Source organism: Berghia stephanieae, chromosome 4 (assembly GCF_034508935.2).
Source record: "Berghia stephanieae isolate SIO BIC M18660-M18661 chromosome 4, UCSD_Bste_1.3, whole genome shotgun sequence".
NCBI lineage: Eukaryota > Metazoa > Mollusca > Gastropoda > Nudibranchia > Aeolidiidae > Berghia > Berghia stephanieae.
The window spans coordinates 84,426,340-84,445,665 of NC_088363.1; the positions used below are offsets into that span (position 1 = coordinate 84,426,340).

Below are 19,326 nucleotides of genomic sequence, written 5' to 3' on the forward strand. Positions count from 1 at the left end.
TCTATTTGGTGCTCACTGGTTTATAAGGTGGGCTCATTTGAATTAGCCCGACCTAGAACTAGAGAGGCCAGACAGCAAAATCACCGTCAGGCGACGTGACGATGAGATGACGATGTGGGCGGAGTGGAGTGGTTGGGAAAGGGGGGGGGTGATAAAAAAGAACAGGAGCGTATCCTGGTTTATGCATTACGGGGTGCATGGTGATTCGCAATCTATCAAAAATACATACAAATTGATTTCAGTACGAAGTATCAAGTTTAAGTACTAACTTTTAAAATTATCTAATTTAAATTAGATTATTTCGGACCTGGTAATACAGCTTATAACTTGAAAAAAACAGGCTGGTATTTGCCCACCCTGCCCAATATTACCAGCCGTCCCTGTATATATATATATATATATATATATATATATATATATATTATATATATATATATATATATATATATATATATCAATCTATTTCTCCCCTTATCCATATTTCTCTCTCAACCACCCATCTATTTTCATACTATATTTATAGAAGTCATCTGAATTAGCCTACTTACTTATCCTCTTGGTGCTTCAGTTGCACGTAAGGCCGACACATGTCATCGCGGCCTGCTGTTATCTTTGACATTTCTCCCTACGTCCACCTCCAGGTCGTCATGTCACGCTCCAGGGTCATTCTCCAAGTCTCAAAGGGTCTCCCTCTCCTCCTTGTTACCTGTAGGATCCATCTGAGAGTGATCCTTGGTATAGCATCATGGTTCATCCGGAGGACATGGCCAGTCCACTTCCAAGAAGAGATACAGGCTGTTCTCTTCAACAAGTCGCTGTTTGAGATGGTTGTTGGCCAGAAAATCCTCAGTATCTGCCTCAAGTATTTTTTTTGTTTGTTTTTTTTTTGTTTTTTTTTTGTTTGTTTTTGTTTTTTTTACGTTTCAGCATCAGATAGCAACACAGACAGAATATTGGATTTGAAATATCTGATCTTTGTTTTGGTCTGTATCCTCTTTGACTTCCAGATTTTTCCAAGAGACCAAAAAACCCTCCGAGCTTTGGAATTACAGCCTCTGAATTTCCAATTATAATAATCTTGCTCCCCAGATAAATGAATGCCTGAACATCCTCTACTTCTTCGTTTCAAATATTCATTGGTCTTTGTGATTTTTTTTTTTTTTTGTTAATGATCCTTATGATTTTTTTTTTCACATTTATTTTTAACCCAAACTTTTGGGCATTACTTTGGAACATCCGTGTTTTTAGCTGTATATCGGCCAGGTTGTGTGACAAGAGCAAAGTCAAGGTCCTCCAGTTTCCCCGTAAAGTCCATCTTAGACGAGTTAGACCAGTTTTACTCTTTCCAACAGACGCCCTCTTGATCCAGTCATTGGGCGAGGCAAAAAAGAAAAGGCGAAAGAATGCATCCCTGCCGTACACCTATGTTGATTTCAAGAGTCTCAAATCACTTCCACAGATTACTGCAGCATGGAAGTATTTACACGACAACTGTTGGAGAGATAATATTCATAAATTACAATGAACACAAGAGTTTAATCATTTCATGTTTGTTAGATAGATTATGGAGATAAAAAAATAAAGCGAGTAGATGTGACTCATATATAAGGGAACAACACAAAACAAACAACGTTTCGGCCCTTGGCCTTCGTCAGGAGACAGTAAACACAAACACAAATATGTAAATTTACAAAATATCACATTTTGTCAAATGTGGAAAGACTGTCTCAAACATTGTGGTAAATATTTTAAAAAAATTATATATATATATATATATATATATATATATATATATATATATATATATATATATATAATATTGTAGTCTCAGGTGTGATCTATGTTTAGGAATGTGTCTTACTTTGCAGCATTATCAATCTGGCATTCTCTCGAGTATTTGCTCATACTTTAAAATGCTTCAAGAAATGACTGAAGACAGAATATTTTAGATTAAATTTTTCTTAATATTAATATTTCAAAATCACATTCTTCAAATTCCATTATTAAAAGGAAAGAAGATATTCTATAATATCTGGTATGAGTTTGAGCGATAGACTTTCCTCCTTTTTGACAAATTGTCGTTATCATCAGCGTTCAATGCATTATTTAATATTAATTAAATTTATCTTAAAGATTGACCAAACTGGCAGATTTATAATTTCCGCATCATCATGTGTTGCGTCTCCAAAACCCACGTGGAAAAGACCAAAACAAACGTTTGATTAAACTGTTAAACTGCTGTACTGTCATTGCTTCAAATTTATCTCTAAAATAGGTAACAGCGTGTTTCTGTTCATGAACGTAAACAAACAATAAGAGTAAGAGGGAGATCTCTTTTCTGAAAGACCTAACAAGTTTTTGCTTTTCGTAAGTATACCAGCTATACAGATTGCATTAGCATTTTTTGTAAACATGCCAATCGATTTGTCTTATGGGTTCCTCTATTCTCACCCCCGGGATGAGAATAGAAAAGCGATCGAGCTCTCACCCCCGGGGATGAGAGTAAAGTTGCCCTTTCTCGCTATTCTCACCCCTGTAACCAACAGGTAGGGAGGGTAGCCTAGCCTAGCCGCCGTCCCATCTCGCTATTCTCATCCCTGTGTAGGGTCAGCTTAGCACCCCCCCCCTTCCTCACTATTCTCACCTGATCATCATCATCTCTCTCACGACTACTTTTAGTGGTACTGGACGTAAGGAAGGTGAACATGCAGCCCCGCCCTTCTCGCTATTCTCATCCCTGTTAACCAACAGTCTCACCCCTGTTAACCAACAGGTAGGGAGGGTAGCCTAGCCTAGCCGCCGTCCCTTCTCGCTATTCTCATCCCTTTAAGGTCAGCTTAGCACCCTCCCCTTCCTCACTACTCTCACCTGATCATCAACTCTCTCATGGTACTGGACGTAATAGCTGGGGGAATTAGGGACACAAAACCCCCGAATTGTGCAAATTAGTGATGAAAGCATGATTTTTTAATGAAAAAGAGTTCGTGCTCTAAGGTTTAAATTGTGATATAGAACCACTTTCTCATCACTCCAAGAGCTGAGATATCAGCAATTTAAATCGTGTAAAAATTCACGGTGGTGATGAAACTTGCCGCCTTCACAACGACATTTTGCTTTGGTGTCAAAAGGTCACAGACTACGTCATCGGTACCGAGTACACATGTACACTTAAATCGAAATCGGAAATATAACTTATCATTTATTCATAACATACAACATAATTTTCAAAAGTATTTTTTAAAATCCAAAAGTATACCAATTTTGTTATTTCAAATTTTACCGGCATCGGAACGCGGAACATGAGATTGTGAAATCGAAGAAATCAAAGTTGTGGTGGTCGAATACGAATACGAAAAAAAAAAAAAGATTTTTTTCCCCCTCTCATATCTTTTGTATATTCCGATAGCTTTCAATGAGTATAATTTGTATTTTCTTAATGTCTTTTTAAATTAGAATTATTTGAAAATAATAGACTTCCGCTCATGTGAAGATATCTATAAACAATGCATCGCATTCTGCGGTTGCTAGTTGTGTCGTCTGCATTCGGGTCGGCGAGGTCACGAAACGGTGTCTACTTGAACTCTGTCGCCTTTTACCCACCTCATAATAATAATAATAATAATAATAATAATAATAATAATAATAATAATAATAATAATAATAATAATGATAATAATGATAATAATAATAATAATAACAATAATAATAATAATAATAATAATAATAATAATAATAATAATAATAATAATAATCATCATCATCATCGTCATCATCATTAGCAGCATACCGAACACCTAGATATTGTTTAAGCATCAATGTTTATGTGTCACACTAATTCAACACAGTTATGTCATTATTGTGGTTTGCGTAATAGTATGGTACAAATCAAATTTCAGGTTGAAAATGTCCGTATCATCATCTTTAACATCACGGTCATGAACATCGCCTCATCCCCATCACCAACAATCCCGTGATCAAGTCACTTAACCCATTAAATCATGGCATTGACAATGTACTAAATCTTGTACTAACTACTAACAATTATATAATGGCAAAATGCAGTATTGAGGTGGATTGGTCAAAATGATTCATTTGTCGAGATAAAAAAAATTAAAAATTAGAATGTCCAGCTCTGTCAAAGCGCACATATTGTGGTCAATGGTTCGTGACTTTTGTAGCGTAGCGTTCTACCAGCTATGGTGTTAAGACTTTTAACGGATTAGAAAATGATAGTGACAAGCTCGATTTGTCTGTTGAAGACCGCTCTCAGGATACACTGGAGGTCCTGAAGCAAAATGATACCAACTGGCACAAATTATGTCGCTTTGATATACGGCCACAAAAAAATCAGAAGGCTTGCTGTGAAAAATGAGAAATCACAAGAAAACTTGTCAAATTATCCCGATGTAGACATTCTCGCATCATCCCACTGTCCAAGGAGGCAGAATATGCGTTTTCCCTCAGATGACGTTATCACAAGAAACAGGACACATTGTACGCTTTGCAACAATAAGATGAAGCTTCCCTCCATTCAATAATGAGAAAAGACATGAACGAAAATATCCGCGTGGCTGCAGAAATTATAAACGATGACCAGATTCTCTCCATGTTCTCAAATGGTGATTTGATTGCGCAGGAAGTTCATTATCAGGAGAAGATTTGTCATGTCCGTTTTATGAACATAAAAAATGCTGAATATTACAAAAACAAAGTTCTAATTTTGCTGTTGCTGAAATTGTTTCTTCTTCTTCTTCTTCTTCTTCTTCTTCTTCTTCTTCTTCTTCTTCTTCTTCTTCTTCTTCTTCTTCTTCTTCTTCTTCTTCTTCTTCTTCTTCTTCTTCTTCTTCTTCTTCTTCTTCTTCTTCTTCTTCTTCTTCCTCTTCAAGCTGAAACTTCCTCGTGGAAGGCTCAGCAGCAGCATTCCCAATTGTTTTTCTGGGAGTTATCCAAATTGTTCCTAGGTCTTATAGTTGAGGGCAGAAACGAGTGAAGATGGTAGTCCACTCTAGATTGTGGCAACATAAATTTGCCAGGTTTCCTCTTGCTCTGTTGGAGGCCGTGTACTGACACCTGACTTTGTTTTTCTGACCTTTGTAAAATACATTTAGTTTATTCTTCTCTCTCCTTTCCTTCAATGGTTCCAAATGGGGTGTCATATATATGGCTTTGATTCGTTTGAGGATTTTGTTGAACGAATTTTATGGCTTTTTTTGGATTGATTCTATTTACCTAATTTTGGAGGTGTGATCGGGATCCCATACCTTACCGCTTTACTCGAGTGTTGGTCTAACATAAACTTTATAGCATTTCTCTTTTATTGTTACTTTGTAGCCGAAGAGGTTTCTTCTCAAGAATCCCAGGGTGGAGTTTGCCTTCCTGCATATGTTTGCAATGTGGTATTTCCAGGTCAGGCGATTGTTTATCGTTACTCCGAGATATTTTGCTTCGGTGACTTCTTATAGTGAGTTGTGGTGTATTGTGTATTATCTTCCTTTTGTTGGTAATTTTCTGGAATCAAGGTCCCGATGAAGAATTTCTGAGTCTTTCTTATGCCTTATTGCTCTGTACAAAAGGCTGTCATCCGCAAATAGTCTCAGTTGAGTTCCGAGCGACAATCTTTCAGGCAAATCATTGATGTAGATAAGGAACAAGAGGGGACCCAGTACGTTACCTAGGGGAACACCTGTAGTACTGGAGCTGACTCTGACATTGCTCTTTCAGTTGTTTACGATTATGAGAAAATCCATTATCCAGTCGTGTGTGTTACTCATGATTCCATATCTCCGTAGTTTAATAGCCAGAGTATGGTAATTGACTTTATCAAATGATTTACTGAAGTCTAATAATATAACATCTGTTTAGAGTTGTATATTCATGTTTTCTGTTACGTTGTTGCAAGTTGTTATTCGTTGTGTTTCACAAAAGCTCTCCTTTCTGGAGCCATGCTATATATAAAACATTCAAGTATAGAACAGATCAAAGAGAGAGAGAGAGGCGGGTGGTTGGATGGGAGCATCACCCTTGAATCATATACCTATGATGTTCTCATGGGTGTACGATCCGATAGTGATGTCGTTTCTTCTTCTCTTTACTAGCCTATCCTGCTTCTTTGGTTTGTGATTGTATTTTTGACAGGGGATATTTTTTTTTCTGTAAATCTTCTGCCTGTTTGTTCTTGGTTATTTATAATTTAGCTTATGATATCTTTAGGTTATGATTTTGATTTACATTTGTACTATTTTTGTTAGATTGCTTGTTTTTTTGTTTCAGCGGTCTCTCATATAACCTCAATTGTGTTGGAAGAGACCTAAAGCAACAAACAAACAAAAAAAAAAGAGAGAGAGAGAGAGAGAGAGAGAGAGAGAGAGAGAGAGAGAGAGAGAGGAGAGAGAGAGAGAGAGAGAATGCTGTGAAAGAGTTTGCACCCAGTCGTATGTTCACCCAATCAGGTTCAGAGATAGACTACCAGGCCTCGACAGCTAACCTCAGGAAAGGAAACATTTTTAGCCTTCAATAAGACAACATATGTTTTTCTTGAACACACTCACATGGAAAAAGCTGACAACGAGATATTGGCTTTATCTTGCCCCGATAACTAGAAAAGGCTATGTTGAATTCTCTCAAGTCTCCAAGAAAAATGTATTCCACAGTCATTTGTCTAATAAATATGATTTTTGTTGGATCCTAATCATCTAAAAATGTTAATATACGTCACCAAGAAAGTTTTTCATTTTCGAAATTAATAGTTACCAACATCACCATAATCACTACCACTATCACCACCACCACCTCATCATTACCATATTCATAATAATAATAATAATAATAATAATAATAATAATAATAATAATAATAATAATAATAATAATAATAATAATAATAATAATAATGATAATAATCATCATCATCATCATCATCATCATCTTCATCTTCATCGCTACCACGATCACCACCACCTCATCATCATCCCCATCACCGTTATCAATACTACTATCTCCATAATCACCTCATCATCATCATCATTATCATCATCATCATCATCATCATCATCATCATCATCATCACTACCATTACCACCACCACCATCATCACAACACCACTGATCATCACTGATCATCATCTTCATCGTCGTCTTCATCATCATCATCATCATCATCATTATCATCATCATCATCATCACCATCATCATCATCATCATCATCATCATCATCATCATCATCATCATCATCATCATCACTACCAAGATCAGCACCACCACCACCTGATCAACAGCATCATCATCATCGTCATCATCATCATCATCATCATCATCATCATCATCATCATCATCATCATCACTACTATTATCACAACAATCACCTCATCATCATCATCATCATCATCATCATCATCATCATCATCATTATCACCAACATCACCTCCACCATCATCTTCACAACGATGACGACCAACACAAGTAAAACTGACACCAGCACCATCTCATCCCTCCCACCACCCCCCTTCCAGTCCTCATAATAAAGCTATACTACCGTCCTATACGGTTCCTATATCACATAAAGTCACATTTTTAACAATTATAATTATTTAAACCAAAAAAAATCAACCGCTTACACGGGCTAAAAATAATATATTTTTAAAGCACCGAATTGTCAACAAATATTTCATGGATTACGCCCCTTTGTTTTAATATAGCTCATATAGGCGGATTTTCATCTCCCTATTTTACAGTGTTAGAGGAATTTCTCAATGTGGTTCTATATCAACATCGATTAATAGTGGTCTCAAGTTACTTTGTACCAAATTTGGTGCTTTCATCACTAATTTGCACAATTTTACCCTAATTCCCCTAGCTATAAGGAGGGTGAACATACATGTCGTGCATTTAAAATGTAGACTGGCTGGCTTGAGATATGGGAATTATTGTTGGAAATCTGTCTACGGGAGTCTCTCTCTCTCTCTCTCTCTCTCTCTCTCTCTCTCTCTCTCTCTCTCTCTCTCTCTCTCCTCTCTCTCACACTCTCTCTCTCTCTCTCTCTCTCTCTCTCTCTCTCTCTCTCTCTCTCTCTCTCTCTCTCTCTCTCTAAGTGAAATGGATTCGCCCAATTTCTAAGAATTGGACTTTTCCTTATATGGGCAAATTATTATTTTGTGTTGACTTAGCTGTCTCAATTTCTCCCTAGGTTAGGTATTTTAACTTGTTTATATTTTCTCGCTCTCTCCCTCCCCCTATCCCAAACTCTATTTCTCTACATCTTTTATATTGTTTGTATTTCCTTTCTCTCGTCCACTCAATACTCAATATTTAATATCTCTCTCGCCCTCTCCCCATCCTCCTCTCTTTATCCCTGTCTTTCTGAGACTTTCTCTATTTTAATTTGTTGGTATTTTCTTCTTCTCTTGCTCCTTCACTTTCTATTTCGTCTCTTCCTCCCCCCCCCCCCCCCCCCCCCCCCCCCCCCCCCCCCTTCTCTTTCTTTCTCTCCTCTGTCTCAATTTATATCTCTCTTTCTTACCACTCTAATCGTTAATTTTTCCAATATCAACAACCATATCTTTCAAATATTGATGCTATGCGTTTAGTTTTAAAAACCTCATAATATCTACCTGTCAGATATAATAAGTTATCAAGGCGCGAAACCTTGTGTAATGTTAAATGTTGATTAACACAATTCGGTGAGACCTTATTATAAAAATGACAGCTAAAAACAATAACAAAGAGCTGGGTGACGTCAATTTTGTTCCTTCTATACAAGAAATTTATCAAGATAACGCATATTTGATCATAGAAATAGACTTAGAATTGAAAAATCTACAAGATTGCCAAGTTTCATATGAGATAAAGTTTATTCTTCTTCTTCTTATTTTTATTATTATTATTATTATTATTATTATTATTATTATTATTATTATTATTATCGTCGTCATCAGTATTATTATTATTATTATCATCGTCATCATCATTATTATTATTATTATTAGTAGTAGTAGTAGTAGTAGTAGTAGTAGTAGTAGTAGTAGTAGTAGTAGTAGTAGTAGTAGTAGTAGTAGTAGTAGTAGTAGTAGTAGTAGTAGTAGTAGTAGGGGATGAGAATACCGAGAAGGGGTGGCGGCTAGGCTAGGCTACCTACCCTCCCTACCTGTTGGTTAACAGGGGTGAGAATAGCGAGAAGTGGCGAGGACCTATTCTCATCCCGGGGGTGAGAGCTCGATCGATTTTTTATTCTCATCCCGGGGGTGAGAATAGTGCCTTGTCTTATCGTGAGTTAGACAGAGTAGAAGAGAAGAACAAGACAAGAGTAAGAGAGAGGCCTGAACTGAGTAGCTGAGGAGGCTCTTCCTCAGTTCATCCGAGACTTGTCACTGTCGTCGTCAGGCATTGGTATCTAGTTAAGGAGTGAGGAGGTCCTTGCCGCCAACGTGCTTTGTTTACACAGAGACGATGGCCAGACAGTTAAAATGTTCAAAGTGCTTATTAGCATACTACTGCTAATAGTGATTTCACTGCGGAATCGCTATTCGCAGTAGAAGCACTCTCCCGTCTCTGAAAATTAGTCTTTGTCCCCTCACTGAACACAACATCGCGGTGAGGATAATGACAGTCACACAGCATTGTAAGTGTATTGATTTTCTGTTCAAAATGTCGTGTTGTCGAATGGCTCGAAGTTGATTGAGAGTGTGTTAGTTTGAGTTTGAGAAGGAAAGAAAAGGAGGGATGATTGAAACATTTTGTGTGACTTAGAATTTAGATTTTAACTTTCAACTTTTCTTTCAATGCGTTCAATTTCAAGTCTGAAACTTGACTAGATAGATCGTGGTATTTTTTTTTTTTTTTTTTTTTTTTTTTTCCCAATCCAATCCATGAAAATTTCCCGTCCCCACCTCTCTGACTTGAACTTTCGTTCAGATCTTGAAATCTATCAGCTTATCTGTCAGATTGCTTTAATGAGAATAGTTCCATCCCCATTAATTGTATTATTAACTGTTAGTTAAATTAAATATATTTTATAACGTTCCAGGAATCTCTCTCTTGTCTCTCTCTCTCTTGTCTCTCTCTCTCTCTCTCTCTCTCTCTCTCTCTCTCTCTCTCTCTCTCTCTCACTGCACTCACACACTCGCCGTTGCTCATGACTCATATCTCAGTGCTCCTGCAAATAAGAAGTTACCATCAATAAACTACCTCTACTACTACAGCCACTACCGCACCATCATTACTACTACTACCACATCGACCTCCACATTGTTATCAAGACTATAGCAACCACCACCATTACATCATCATCATTATCCTTATAGTCATCATCACTTCCACTATTACATCATCATCACCACCACCACTACAATCACAACCACCACATCAACACCACCATCACTACACATCGTCAACAAAACGCCAAATAATAATAATAGTAACAGGCTTATAGTAATAATATTTTTTAAAATAATTAAATTAGAAAAAAAATTAATAATAATAATAATAATTTAGTTTATTTATAGTTTGCACCCGATACTGCAAATACAGAACGAACCCGCATTATGACTGCAAATATCTGAAATGAATGATATCTACTATTGCAGTACTACTGCGAATAACGAATACGAGCGCTATCTACCATTTGCAGTGCTACTGCAATAACGAAAACGAATGCTATCTACGACTATCAGTAGTACTGCGAATAGAGGATATAATTATTCGTAGTATGTATTACCACGAATAGAGAGGAAATCACTATTCCCAGTACTACTGCGATTAGAGGGGGCCTTAAATGTTCCAAGATTAAAAATTCAGTCTTCTGAAAGAAAGCTCCTCGTACTAACCCAGTAGTACTACGAATAGTGATTTACTCTCGCGTTTGTTTTCATTGTATGCGTCATTCTCAGTAGCAACACTCCAAATAATAGATATAATTCATTTCAGTTATTTGCAATTTGCAGTAGTACTGCAGATGCTTTGTTGTTCGGGTTCATTCTGTATCTGCAGTAGTAGCCTACAAGCCTAGAGCTTTATCGTATAGAGGATTGGGCGCAAAATATAAATAAACTACATCATTATTATTATTATTATTATTTTGCGTTTCGTTGACGATGACGATGTATCTTTCGTGTAGTGATGGTGGTGGTTGTGATTGTAGTGGTGGTGATAATGTAGTCGTGTTAGTGATGATGACGACAAGGATTATGATGATGATGTAATGGTGGTGGCAGTTGCTGTAGTTTTGATAACGATGTGGAGGTAGCTGTTCTAGTGGTAGCAATGATGATGATGTTATTGTGGTTGTAGTAGTGGTGGTGGTAGCAAAGATGATGAGGAGGAGGATGATGATGTAAAGGTGGTGGTGGTTGCTATAGTTTTGATAACGATGTTGAGATTGCTGTGGTAGTAATGATGATATGGTGGTGGCTGTAGTGGTAGAGGTAGTTTATTGATGGTAACTTCTATTATTTGCAGGAGCACTGAGATATGAGTCATGAGCAAAAGCGAGAGTGAGTGAGAGAGAGAGATGACATATTGGTACGATAAGTCAGTTTATCAGCGCACCTGAACTAAGCGAGTGAGGGTCTTGGAACTAATGGCGAGCTTCCCCAGTACAGGGCTGAGAATCTTCCGCCTAAATGGTGGTTTATCTCCGCCCATCACCATCACTATTCCGCCTTTTAAAAAGGCTCACCACAGCCACTACATCAGCATCCCTATCACCACTACTTTTACAACCACCACCTGTACTACAACAACCATCACATCATCATTCCTATCACCATTACTACTACAACCACCACCACATCGTCATCCCTACCAACACCACCACCACCACATCATCGTCCCCACCACCACTACTACTACCTACAACCACCACTACCACATCATCATCCCTACCACCACCACCACTACAGCTACAACCACTACTACTACAACTACCATCACATCATCCCTACCACCACTACTACAACAACCACCACCACATCATCATTCCTACTACCAATACAAATACATCCTCCACCACCACATCATCCCAACTATCACTACTATAACCCCACATCATCCCTACCACAACTATTACAACCACCACCACACCATCATTCCCAACACCTCTACAGCTACAACCACCATATCACCATCCCTATCACGACCCTACTACAACCAGCATCACATCATCATCCCTACCGCCATCTTTTCTTACTACTACTACAATATGTTGTAATTACACTCTCAACTTTTGAAATTCCTCCAAGTGGTGTCAGAAATTATTGCGAGACACATTTTTGATTGCATCTCAGTAAATTTTTTATGAAATTCAAATTTATACGTTATCGTCGCATAGATAGGTCTTGAACTCCATTTTTGTGACCAGTCATTCTCACCCCTGAACCATCATGACATCATCACCATCTCTACCACAACTACCACCACTACGACAGCAACTATCACATCATCATCAGTAACACCATCTCCACAACCACATCATCACTGCCCTCATTGTAATCAGTACCGCCTCTAGTGCAAGCACCACTATCACATCATCTTCCTGGTGGGATCTTTTGACTTGTATGGATCAGAGTTGCTTTCTGCCTTTGTCTTGGCTTGATCCTTTTCCTGGCCGGATTCATTGGCACGGAGGGAAACAATTAAATGTATAGTCGTTTTTGGGAGATGATACGTTTGTCCTCGTATATCATCTCTCTTTTGTGTGACGTTGTGTTGTTCTAAATTTTGTAAATATTTATCTCATAAGGATTCTGTGCTTGTGTCTTGGTGAGACTTTTAGGTGACCTCATACTAACTACTGTACATTGATAGTTTGATCTTGGCATCCGTTTGTGAGCCTTATTTGAACCAGTCACTTTTTCTCCAGTGCTTTTGATCTTACTTTAATCTAATTTTTTTACAGCCCCATATATTTTTTAAGTGCTGCTGAAATGACCTACAAACATATAAACGTGCACACAAAAATCAATAAAGTTCCCTCCGTTCTTAAGTCTCGTTAATTTTTCACTTTAATTTTTCTGTACTCATCACTACATTCACTTTGAGATCTCTCTCTCTCTCTCTCTCTCTCTCTCTCTCTCTCTCTCTCTCTCTCTCTCTCTCTCTCTCTCTCTCTCTCTCTCTCTCTCTCTCTCTCTCTCTCTTTCAGTGATGATACTTTTCCGCGGAAATCCGCGGTTTTCTTTCCTTTCCTCGTTTTCCTCCTCAGATCCTCGATCTTGTTTTGGTGGAAATAAAAAATTTTGTCATAACCAAGAAGGACTTTAATGGGGAAAGGGTTGATTTGTGGTGGAATAGAAATAGTGACTTTCCTATTCTTCAAAAGCTGGCTAGGGCTTGCTTATCCATATTTCATGGCCCACAGGTAGAGGGTTCCTTTTCTAAAATGAAGGATATTCTTAAAGACAAGTGTGGCAACATGAATATTTCAACATTCTCTGCCATACAGACGGTGAACTATTCTTTGAAAGCAAGGAATGCCACTGCCCTGGAAGCTTCAAAAGAAAAGACATAGATCACAGTGAAATTGATCCTGTCCTGATAAGTTGCATTAAAAAATCTCGCAGCAAGTATCATGCTGAGTTGCAAAAACAGAAAGAAAAAGACAAATGTTTGATCAAGCAGTTGTAAAGGCGGAAACAAAAAAGCAAGCAAAGGCAGTCCGGGAGAAGGTAATTAAAACAGCCTATAAGCTTCATATAAAGAAGCAATCCAAACAGGTTGGGCCCCCACCTAGAAAGAGGCCCAAAACACACTAGTACTCTTCAAGTACTCATAAGAAGTCATCCTGCCTACTTTCCTGTGGTGAAAGAATGTTCTAGGTGAGTTTTCCGTTTTTCCGAGACTTTTCCTCCTTTTTGACTTTTTGTGAGTATCATCACTGCTCTCTCTCTCTCTCACACACACAAATCAGTAAAGTGCACCCAGTTCTTTAGCCTCGATAAGTTTTCACTTTTCGTCATGTACTTAACAATGATACACACACACACATACACACACACAAATCAGTAAAGTGCACCCAGTTCTTTAGCCTCGATAAGTTTTCACTTTTCATCTTCATGTACTTAACAATGATACGCAGACACACACATCGCGGGTGGTTGGATGGGAGCATCACCCTTGAATCATATACCTATGATGTTCGCATGGGTGTACGATCCGATAGTGATGTCGTTTCTTCTTCTCTTTACTAGCCTATCCTGCTTCTTTGGTTTGTGATTGTATTTTTGACAGGGGATATTTTTTTTTCTGTAAATCTTCTGCCTGTTTGTTCTTGGTTATTTATAATTTAGCTTATGATATCTTTAGGTTATGATTTTGATTTACATTTGTACTATCTTTGTTAGATTGCTTGTTTTTTTGTTTCAGCGGTCTCTCATATAACCTCAATTGTGTTGGAAGTTGGAAGAGACCTAAAGCAACAAACAAACAAAAAAAAACAGACACACACACACACACACACACACACAGAGGATTCAATTAAAATGTTAATTTCCTGGCGGTTGCCAACATGAAACATACGTTAACTTAATATTTACGATTAACAAATAAAGCACATACACACCTAACAATAAAGTTCACTCAGTACTATTAACCTCGATTAGTTTTTCACTTTAATCTCTCTGTACCTATCACTATATTCACTTTGAGCAGTCTGTCTCTCTCTCTCTCTCTCTCTCTCTCTCTCTCTCTCTCTCTCTCTCTCTCTCTCACTCACACACACAAACACACACACCTGGGTGGGGTTCCTGACCTCCCATAGTGGGCAAGGGGGTACATACTATGTCTTCTATCCCCTTATATCTGTTTTCCAACATGCTTTCTGTCTTTGTCTTGGAATGAGATTACTTGGTTTTTTCCTGGCCCTGGCCAGAGTCCTAACTGGAAGGGAAACAACAGTCAAATGCACAGTTATTGTTTTAGGAGATGATATTTTTTTCTTTGTAAATCATCTCTCTGTTATGTATTATTATATTTGTTATTTTGAATGTATAATGTAAGCATTTGAGTGTATATCTCTTTGTGCCCGGATGAGACTTATAGGTGATCTCAAACTAAGTACATTGGTGGTATGCTCTTGGAATCTACATCTGATCCCTTTTTGTTCCGTTCCCCTGTGTCTTACTTTTTCTTGGGTGCTTTAATTGTAATTCTAGAACTTTTTACTATCCCATTTTCTTCCTTTTTACTGGCGCTGATATGACCTTAATGTGTTGCAAGCGCCGTAAACCCTTAAAAGCAAACAAAACACACACTATCTTTCCTTCTGTCAGACAAACCTAAATCTATAAAGTGGATCATATCCTTTTCACATCAGCCATCATTCTCTCTTTTCACGTTCAAGTACACACCTTATCATCACCACCATCATCACCATCATATCATCATCATCATCATAATCATCATCACTGCCACTACTACTACAACCACCACCATCGCCACACCATCATTTCATGAAGCACCACCATTACTACATCCACCTCCACCACATCATCATCATCAATGCCACCACCACTACGACATCATCACAACACTATCACCATTAAAACAACAATCACTACCACATCCTTACCACCACTACTACAACCTCCTCCAACACAACAAGATCACCACCACCACTTCTGCAGCCACCACAACCACATACATTATCATTACTGCTACCAGTACAACAGCCGCCATCATATCATTATTACCACCACACCTACCATTCATTTTAATATTTTATACGTCATAAATTGGTTTTGGAACTTTACTTGATTTGAAACAAGGGGTATTAGGATGATTATAGATCTCAATAGATTATATTTTGTTTGCAGAAATTCCTGTTTAAGCATTGAAATTGTTCGGAATTGTTTCTGAAATTTACGTGAGCCAAATTTTAAGTTGGCGTCTCTGGTCAACTTGAAACAATGGGATGTGGGCATTAGTGAATCTGTGAATACGGGAGATGTATGTGGCGACTACCACTACTACTACAACCATCATCACATCATCATCCTTACCACAACTACTACAACCACCAACACATCATTATCCCTACCACTACCATTACTACAACCACCATGTTATAATTACGCTTTCAGTTTTTGAAATTCCTCCAAGTGATGTCAGAAATTGCTGGGAGACACATTTTGGATTGCATCACAATAACTTTTAATGAAATTTAAATTTATAGGTTATTTTTGCATGGATGGTTCTTGATCTAAGCGCTGAAAAATTTCCTTCTTTTTAGTGACCAGTCATTCTCACCTCTGCCAGTATGTGATATGATCTCCCTGCTGCTTAGCCTATCTGTTACTATTTATAATTTATGGGGGTGATCAACTCAATTTACTCTTTTTATCTTTGCTATTACAATGTGTGTGTTTAACAATTTTAATTTATTAAATATACTTGAGTCTTATTTGTAAGATTCGTAATCAATGGGCTACAGTAACAACGATAAAAAAAGTAAAAATAAATACTTTCAGTCCTTTTGACTAAAAGTTAATTTTAAATCTCTTGAATAGAAGTTATTTTTAAAAAAATCATTTTAAGGAAAGTACAATTCATTAAAAATTTACATAAAATAAGTTATATATCTACTACTAAGATGTACACTAAAAGTAGTACTATAATATATGAAACTATGATATTTTATGTTAGGATTTTGTTTGAGTTTGACTGACAGACCGATACATTTTCCTCCTTTTTGACAAATTGCCATTATCATCACTGATTGAAACACTCAAAAGGCAACTGAACTGGCATCAACTCAAGGCAAGTCTTTCTCCCCATAGAAAGATGGCTCTCGAGATGGAAAGGTTGACAGAATGTCATGCTTAAAAAAGAACATGATGAAAAACACTATGCTGGTGTCTCTTCTTCCAGCCAATGGAGTGATGAAGTTTTGAAGCAACTTCTTCAGCAGTATGACTCTAATGACATTTACAACGCAGATGAGATGGAGTTAGACTATACGATCAAAGCTTCACGATTACTTCACACTTTGTTGTTGATGAAACGAATAAAAAGAGAAATTTTAAAAGGAAAAAAAGCCCCCAAAATACAACCCTTCCTCCCCCCCCCCCCCCCCCCCCCCCCCCCCCATAGAAAACTCAGAGGAGAGGGTCCTAAATGAATGGTACATGAAAGCTGGTGCTTAGATGCTATCTTTAGCTTCTCCGCTTAATCGCACACTCCCTTTAATCGACACACTAACCTGAACTCCCGATTGTGTGCAATTAATAATAATAATCTCTCTTTCTCTCTCTCTCTCTCTCTCTCTCTCTCTCTCTCTCTCTCTCTCTCTCTCTCTCTCTCTCTCCTCTCTCTCTCTCCTCTCTCTCTCTCTCTCATATTTCCTCTTCTTTTGTTACAGACCATGCCAGTTGGTAAATCGTCAAGTAACACATTTACCATGAACTCCTGAGGGTGTGCAATTAATAATAATAATCTCTCTTTCTCTCTCTCTCTCTCTCTCTTTTTCTCTCTCTCTCTCTATCTCTCTCTCTCTCTCTCTCTCTCTCTCTCTCTCTCTCTCTCTCTCTCATATTTCCTCTTTTGTTACAGACCATGCCAGTTGGTAAATCGTCAAGTAACACATTTACTATTAACTGCCAGGGACTGATGTTGTTGCATATTTCCTCTACATGAATTTGCTCCTTATTATGACGAGGTGCAGTTTTCCTTTAAAACTACTCTTTTTTTTTAATCTACAGGGCGTTATTGAAAACAATGGGTAACTTGTCTTAAGGCATGGCACCATCTGTATTTATGATCACTGACATCTAAATACTTTGTTTTTCCTTCAACCATTGTCATCCTGATTTTCCTAAAAACTTTAAAACTAAAATTGTTTTTTTCTCAGTTATTTGTCGACAAAGTCATTGGTCATGTTGCTTGATTTCCTATTGTGACACACATACATCATGATCAGTTTTTATGAGTCCATCACATTTGCAGTTTTAACAATTGGTTTAGAAACGGTCATGTGATCCAAGTTTGCTCAGTTATCTTGAATAAATATCCAGCAATCATTTCATCTCCATCTAGGAATGCTTTCACATTTTAATTTTTTTAAAATATTCAAGTAAATTGATATACTTTGGCCCGATTCTATATGGCTAGCTTAGATATTGCTGTCCTGTGTTTTTCATTAATCAACATGTATTACATGCCTTCTCTCTCTCTCTCTCTCTCTCTCTCTCTCTCTCTCTCTCTCTCTCTCTCTCTCTCTCTCTCTCTCTCCCCCTCTTTTCTTTCTTTCTCTGTCTCTCTTAAATATCTGCCTTGATTTGTTTTGATTAGTATTTTTTAAATTAAAATAAAAAATTATTATATTTAATTTATTGTTTTCTTTTTTTTTTTTCCTTTTTTTTTTTTTTTGTGGTAAAAGTAATTAGGTACAATTAATGAAATGTACATCAGTCTCATTGAAATGTTAAGGGTTCTCTTAACAAGGTTAATGATAAATGAATATGATAACACTATCAAGTATCAATTTGTTGGAGATGTATTGTGTTATCTCCTTCTTGAAATTTTCTCACCCTTTCTCCCTCCCCCCCCTATCTCTCTCTCTCTCTCTCTCTCTCTCTCTCTCTCTCTCTCTCTCTCTCTCCCTCTCTCTCTCTCTCTCTCTCTATCCTAAGCTATGTTTATTTTATTTTTCATTCACTCTGTGATTTATATTTTGACTTTGAGGTCTTTTAGCAAGACTTCCATTTTCCTTTCTCTCACCTCGTGATGATGTGCACACGTGATAATCTGCACACCTTATGGAGAAGAATTAGGCCATGTGATTTTTAAAAAATCAAAACATGTGACGATGATCTTGGTGGTTGCTTTGATTCAAGACTACTTGATATCTTAGATTTTAAAAATATGCTATTGATAAAGACTGTGACGTCAATATCACAAGTGACAAGCTTATTGAAAGTGATAGGTTTATCAGAATCACTTATGATCTTTATTTTTTTCATTGCGCTATGTGGAAGTCGAAGTCTAGTGACCTTTTTAGATCTGGGTCACGGATTGGATGTCTATCATTTTGCTGTTGTGTGCAGATTTTTTTGCAGAAAGTGTAAATGTACTTGATATAAAGATGTACAGTGTGTATAAAATTTCGAGTTAAAAATACTTGCTGTTACAGCAATTTTCCCCTGGGGGTTTGGGCTGATGGACACTGTTTAATATTGATTAATAAAAAATGGCTAAACTGCTTTTATATCAAAGGCGGTTTCACTTGTATCAATTCCACTTTTCCATTCAAGATATTGTAATTCTTCATGTCTTTAATAGGATTTTAATCATATATTTTTAATGATTATCAAATGGATGATGATAGATTTTTATGAAGGTAGGAG

At 37.3% G+C, this 19,326-nt stretch overlaps 1 protein-coding gene across 3 annotated transcripts in view; it reads left to right on the forward strand.

Moving 5' to 3' along the window:
• LOC144971420 (amidophosphoribosyltransferase-like) overlaps positions 1-19,326 on the forward strand; it is a 70,704-nt gene that overhangs the window by 27,473 nt on the left and 23,905 nt on the right. The window contains exon 1 of one of the 3 annotated variants that reach the window (XM_078912299.1): positions 2,149-2,367. The exons of 1 other annotated variant lie outside the window; for it this stretch is intronic. The gene's annotated coding sequence lies outside the window, so the exon portion shown is untranslated. Of the gene's footprint in view, positions 1-2,148; positions 2,368-9,150; positions 9,612-19,326 lie in introns of those variants that run through there. One more of the 3 variants, XM_078912302.1, reaches the window with a different exon arrangement.